Source organism: Hermetia illucens, chromosome 1, assembly GCF_905115235.1.
Source record: "Hermetia illucens chromosome 1, iHerIll2.2.curated.20191125, whole genome shotgun sequence".
NCBI lineage: Eukaryota > Metazoa > Arthropoda > Insecta > Diptera > Stratiomyidae > Hermetia > Hermetia illucens.
This window is the reverse complement of record NC_051849.1, coordinates 2,460,609-2,467,244: the sequence shown is the minus strand read 5'-3', so window position 1 is coordinate 2,467,244 and position 6,636 is coordinate 2,460,609.

Below are 6,636 nucleotides of genomic sequence, written 5' to 3'. Positions count from 1 at the left end.
AGATGCGATTGTGGAGTTGATCGCATTCCAGTCTTCCTGACATGCCAGCATTCTTCGCACCAGATTTTCTGGTACGAGCACCTCTTCTAGAGCCCTCTCTAGGTCCTTCTTTTCTTCAACAAATCTTGAACAGTGGGAGAATACGTGCTCTGGGTCCTCTGGGACTCCGATGCAGTTTGGGCATTCGACTGAGGTATTTAGTTTAAACCTAAAAAGTAGAGATAGACTTTGCTTTGTATGTGTTCGTCAACTCATCTGCCAAAATGTCAATCGGCATCATTCCCGAGATGATGAATGCTGCATCATCTGACACAGTCCCGAATGCCGAGCACACTCTTAAGGCTGTTCTCCTGTAGACTGCATGCAGTTTGATAGCGTTAAATATGATCTGCAATGCCTTTGTCCAAACTGGAGCTGCATAGAGCAGGATCGAACTCATCACCCTAGCTATGAGAAACCTGGAAGCATGCCATGGTCCTCCCACGTTCGGCATCATCCTTGCCAAGGCCAAGCTGGTGGATGCTTTGACATAAGCATACTGCACGTGCTGCTTATAGCTGACCTTGCCGTCTATCATCACTCCCAAGTATTTAATAGCATGCTTAGAAGTGATGATATGATTTCCAATTTGAATAGGGGCATAATTTCTTTTATGGCGCTTGGTGATGAGGACTGCTTCCGTTTTTTCTTCCGCAAGTGTCAGACCAGAACTATCTAGCCAACCCTTAATAGCACTGATAGCTCCCGCATGAGTATAACTCAGCATCTTCGAGGTCCTTTGCGACTAGAACTAGCACTATATCGTCGGTGTAACACACTACCGTGGCTTCCTCCGGAAGCGGAAAATTAAGTATATCGTTGTACATTGCTGGTTTAGTTTTCTGTGATGGTTTAGTTTCCTGTGATCTTTTTCAGGAATGATACGAAAACACCGGCACCTACCTACCTTGGTTTCATCATCAAGCGCCATTATCGTCCAAGCACCAGCCATCCTGCTTTTTACCACAAGCAGAACAACATGACCTTTGGCTATTGAAAACAGAATATGAATGATTTTTTAAATGTGCTTACGCTCCTCAGCAACGTTATCGAAGGCCCCCAAAAGGCTCACTTTCTCTAATTTGAGTGACAAGACGCGCTCTCTCTTAACCTGGGAGCCCGTTTATGACCGACTTCTGACTGCAAGATTCAAGTCCATATTCAAGAGCATCGGAATTGTAGAGTGATATGCACCAACGGAGACTTCCGATAAGGTGGAGGAGGATGTTTTCAACAAGCACATGCACGCAATTTAGAAGAAAGTGTCAAGGTAGACCCTGACGAACACTCTGCTCGGTCATGTGATGGAGTATTTGACGGGAAACATGGTCTTGGCGAACGTAACAACAACAGTGAGAGTTATGTGAACTTCTGCAATTTTCATCTCTACGATATCAGCATCATTGGCGACATACTGTTCGAGCGCATTAAGAATGTGTATACCAAAAGCAGTGCTGACATCGGCCTCGAAGGGGACTATCATTTGATATTTGCCTGACTCTGCTAACTAGGGAACATAGGGTCAGCCTCAGAATTTTAATGGAAAGACTTCATTACTGACGCTGATTAGGCGTAACATATATGGCGGCAACTTGAGCGCTAAAAACATCAACAACCATTAGTAGTGGTTAATTGAAAAGAATTAAGTCAGTATACTATAGCTTTGAAACCATCGTTTTCTTCTCCTATTTAGAGTCGAAAATCAAAACCGATAACAGCTATGACGACAAAATCTACGAATAATTACTGACAGCAAGGATTACAGACTAATCAGATTCGGCATTGAGGCCAACTTGGAAGAAGATAAAATAATAAGGAATCTCAAGAAAATAGACTGGGCCTCCTACAGAAGGCACCTAAGTGACAACATGGCTCATCTACTGATGAGGGAAAACTCTTCAACCGGGTGGAATAAACCAGGGACAGGCAAAGATACCAAAAAGCGCAGACGACGTATAGTAGCGCTACCATGGACATTTACTGAGGGCAGGGTGCATCTGCTTCTCCAAACTGATTTCTCGAGGGGTGAGGAGGGAAAGAGTGGTCTGTATTCTGAGAGCGGATAAGAAGGATCCGTTTCTCCCTAAATTTTTCACGCCAATCTACCTGACATGATTCGAAGTGGCGATAGGAATATCAAATATTGAGGGAGAACGACTACTCCGTTGAATAAATGGCTGCAATAACTGGTTTTGTTCAATCACCGATGCGGAAGTTAACTTAGAGCGATGTTAAGCAGTTTAAAAATCCTGGGCAGAAGTCCTCACTTCGCACTGCCAGCATCCGGATAGGCTCCTTTGCGCTTACTTATGATTTGTTCGTTAAAGATTTATTCGTGGATATTTTACGGATATTATCAGCCCGAAATACCATGCCATCAGTAACTGGTAATCGTTGGCTTGCCATTTTACAAATTCCGTGATACTAAATTCTGGATGTGAGGATCATATGTAGAAGAGTAAGACATGTCGGGACGCTGAATCCTGCACCTTCTAAGAGTTCTACAATCTGCACTGCCTTTCAAAATATCTTTATATAGATTTGTAGGCAGCAAGAGGACTATACCCAGGAGGTGAAACTGCCTAGGCAAACGTTGATATTTCGCGGTACACGAAATGTAGCATCCGGTGGGCGGGGCTTTTCAATCAGGATCGCGGTTGCGTTCTGTGCATCATCATTGGGGTTGGTTCCCATTTGTCTGATGGTGTTAGTGCATCTGGCTACGTTTAATATGGTAATTGTTTAGCTTGATGCCAAAACCAATCGTAGAAGGCGGCGATCGGAATAATATTGAAATGACATTTTATTAATTTCCTATTGTATTTGTGTATGCATATAGTGGTTGTTTATAGGTGGTTAATTAGTTGCATGGATTCGCACACACAGAAAAACAAAACAAAACCTTATTAAAATCGGTTCAATGTCTGTCTGTCTGTCCGTCTGTCTGTTTTTTTTTTTTCATCGTTGGAAGGTGGAAAGGTTCAAAACCTACTGCTGGCTCCTGCCATACAGTTATGTGAGACTTCTACTCACTAAAACCACCTCCTTCTTCTTCCACACTCCCCACGGGACTGCTATAAGCATTGCATCGTGGGGCTGGATCAGTTCTTAACTGCGGCGCATTATTGTTCGCTCCCTTTCTTGCTTTCTTCGCAGTTCTTCATGCCTTAGCTGTTGATGAATCATTTTCAGCTCAATTACCACTTGATTCCAAGCCTCCGTGGATTCCAACATAAACTCCGCTATATTTCCAGGTGTTAAGCGCCTGTCTGCGATCGCCTCCAGCCTAATTCGTTGTGCTGTAAACTTTGGACACTCAAATACAACATGCTCCGCATTCTCAGCCACGTTACCACATCTTGGGCACCATGGTGACTCGTCGTGTCCAAATCGATAAAGATAAGCCCGATAACCTCCATGTCCACTTAAAAACTGTGTTAGCTCGTAGCTTAGTTCCCCGTGATTCCTTTCCACGACGAATGTGTGGAATGATACGATAGGTCCAACGGCCAGTTTGTGCCTCGTTCCATCTCTTTTGCCATTTTGCGATGGATTCCCGCCGTACTATAATAGTTGCCGTCGAAGTACAATAGACTCCCCGATTGCGTACATTTTGTCGTAGAGACGCCGACCTTCATCCGCCAAGATGTCTATGGGGATTGTCCCTGCCAGTACACATGCTGCTTCTCCTGATGTCATTCGATAAGCACTGCATACCCGGAGTGCACTTAGTCGATACGCCATTCCTAGTTTTCCGCAGTTTGATTTGTTTTCCAGAACGGTTGCCCAAACTGGAGCTGCGTAGAGTAGTACGGAACTAACTACCCTTGAAATAAGGGTAGTTGTTACGCCGTTAGGAAGGCGTAGCGTCAGCACCCCATTGTACATAATTAACCACAGTAAGGGACCTAAGACAGACCCCTGTGGTACGCCGCACGTCATTGGAAATAATTTTTCTCTATCGTCCGAGTCGCAATATAATATTCTTCCAAGAAGAAATGCAACAACGATGCGTACAATGTACTTTGGAGCCTGTAGTTTGGTTAGAGCCTCTACGATTGTCGTCCACTTTGCAGTGTTGAATGCATTTTTTACATCGAGTGTCACCACTACGCAGCATTTGTCATCTTGTATTGCAGCGCGTGGCAGGCCAGTCACCATGTTGATTGCATCGATGGTCCCGATCTCCCCTTACGAAACCCGAATTGCTTATTGGATAGGCCTCCTTCCTTTTCCGCAACAGCGAGAAGCCTGTTGTATAATACTCGTTCAAATAGTTTACCAATGGTATTGACCAAACATATCGGTCGATATGAGGAGGGGTCTCCCAATGGTTTACCTGGCTTCGGAATAAGTATAAACTTTTGCAGCTTCCATTTCTCGGGAAAATCTCCTTCTCTAAAGCATGCCGTAAAAACTTTGACGAACATACCTGGTGCTGACCCGGCTGCCACTTTCAGGGCGATACTCGTGATTTCATCTGGCCCTGGGGTCTTATTTTTAGCGAACTTCCTTGCTGCATCAAAAATTTCCTCTTCTACCACTTCAGGAATTTCGTCGGGGTTTATAAGAACTTTAGGCTGATTTGTGTAGTTCACATCCTCTGGGAAGAGAGTGTCCAATATGTTTTGTAGTAATTTTGGACAGGTAATCGGTGGGGAGCGCTTGCCTTTCAGTGATGACATTACAGACCTGTAGGCGCCACCCCATGGATCAGAATCAGCTTCGGTACACATTCGCATGAAATGTTCGGATTTGCTCTTCGTGATAGCTACTTGCAATTTTTTCCTCGCGTTCTTGTATTGCATGTGTAGCTCAACGAATTCAGGTTGATTTCTCCTGCGCTGGGAGCATCTCCTAGCTCTGAGGCAGTTTTTCCGACATTCCTCAGTTTCTGAATTCCACCAGAAATTGGGATTTCGTTTTCGGAAAGCGCTACGCCGTGGCATAGAGGCATCGCATGTCCGCTGCAATTTTTCCGCGACCTGTAAAGCTTTTTCTTGTGCGCTTCCCGATAATAATGTGTCATCTAGAAGTACCTCCTTGAACATTTCTTCATCAAATTTGTTAGTTACCCAGCTCATCGTTATTCTTTTTGGTGGCTTCATATAATTCCTACGCGAGGTTTGGAAGACAATAGCCTGATGATCGCTGTGTGTGTACTCTTCGCTAACATGCCACTGCAAGCCTTTGATAAGGGTGTCACTGACCAAATTGAGGTCTACTACCGATTGTAAGTCTCCCCTTCGGTATGTGTTGCCTCCCCCAAAGTTCGCAAGTACGACATTTAGACGCGAGAGTGTCTCTAGCAGTATTTGCCCCCTTGCATTTGTTTTTCTGCTTCCCCATTCTTCTGCCCATGAGTTGAAATCACCGGCAATTATTTTGGAATTATAGCGCCTGGCATCAAAGGATAGTTTCTCAAGCAACAAGGTGAATTCCTCCAGCGTGAGGCTCGGGGCTGCGTAACAACTATAGATGTATATACCTCCTATTTTGGCACGTGTAAATCCGTTCTCTGGATGTTTTTTTACATCTTCTATAGTACGACTTCCGCAACTCCATATCGCGGCTTTGTTGTTTTTGTCAGCCACCCATACTCCGCTACGAAGATTTTCATATTGTTCGCATACAATACCTACGTCGACATTATTTTCAAACACACTCTGGGAGAGCAGGTCTTGGGCCGCTCGACAGTGGTTCAGATTTAGTTGCATAGACTTCATTTGTACTTATTTATGAACGCCTTTCCGAATACTGGGCATTTACTGCTTCCTGCAATGTTGGCGATGTCACTACTTTTTGCTTCCACGCAGAATACGCACTTGGGCCTTCCGTTGCAGTCCTTTGCCAAATGGCCTTGTTCTCCACATTTGCGGCACAGATTTGATCTGCCTTGCGAGCTAGTGCAAGCTTTCACTATATGACCAACCTGCCAGCACTTATAGCATTTATGCCCTGGACTCTGTTCCCGTAACCGACAGACCACCCATCCAATACCTACTTTGCCCATTACAATCGCCTTTTTCGCTGCTTCAATAGGAAGACTTATCGACGCTATCTGCCTGTCGCCGTACGCTTTTCTAAGTCGTAGCACATTGGACTCGCTTACTGATTGTAATCCCAATTGGGTTTGCAAGGCCTCGCAGATCTCAGATTTTGTGGTGACTTCATCCAAATCCTTGCATTCGATCACCATCGAATCCTTGCTCATTTTGACGGCCGCAGCCTCACCTAATGATGCTTCATTTTTCTTCCGTAGGTTTTCGCCTCCGTCGTCACCAGTTTTAAGCTCGAACAACAGGTCGCCTTTCTATGTTCGTCTTATCCGCGTGACATTTGCACTCAGATCCGTCAAGGAGGCATCTGCTTTAACCTTGCGTAAGATTTCCGCGTACGTCAACTCGCTGGTTTTTGTTATTATCAGCGCGTCCGGCCTGGCTCTTTTTTGAAGCTTCTTCTTAGGTCCTACCTTAGTCCAAGTGTCTTCGGTGCTGTTAGTGGCCTTTTCCGTATCCGCAGATAATCTTCCGTCGTTCCTAGGTTGCGCCGGTTTCTGTTTCTCTTTTTTCCTTTTTACTGTTCGTTGGGGAGATA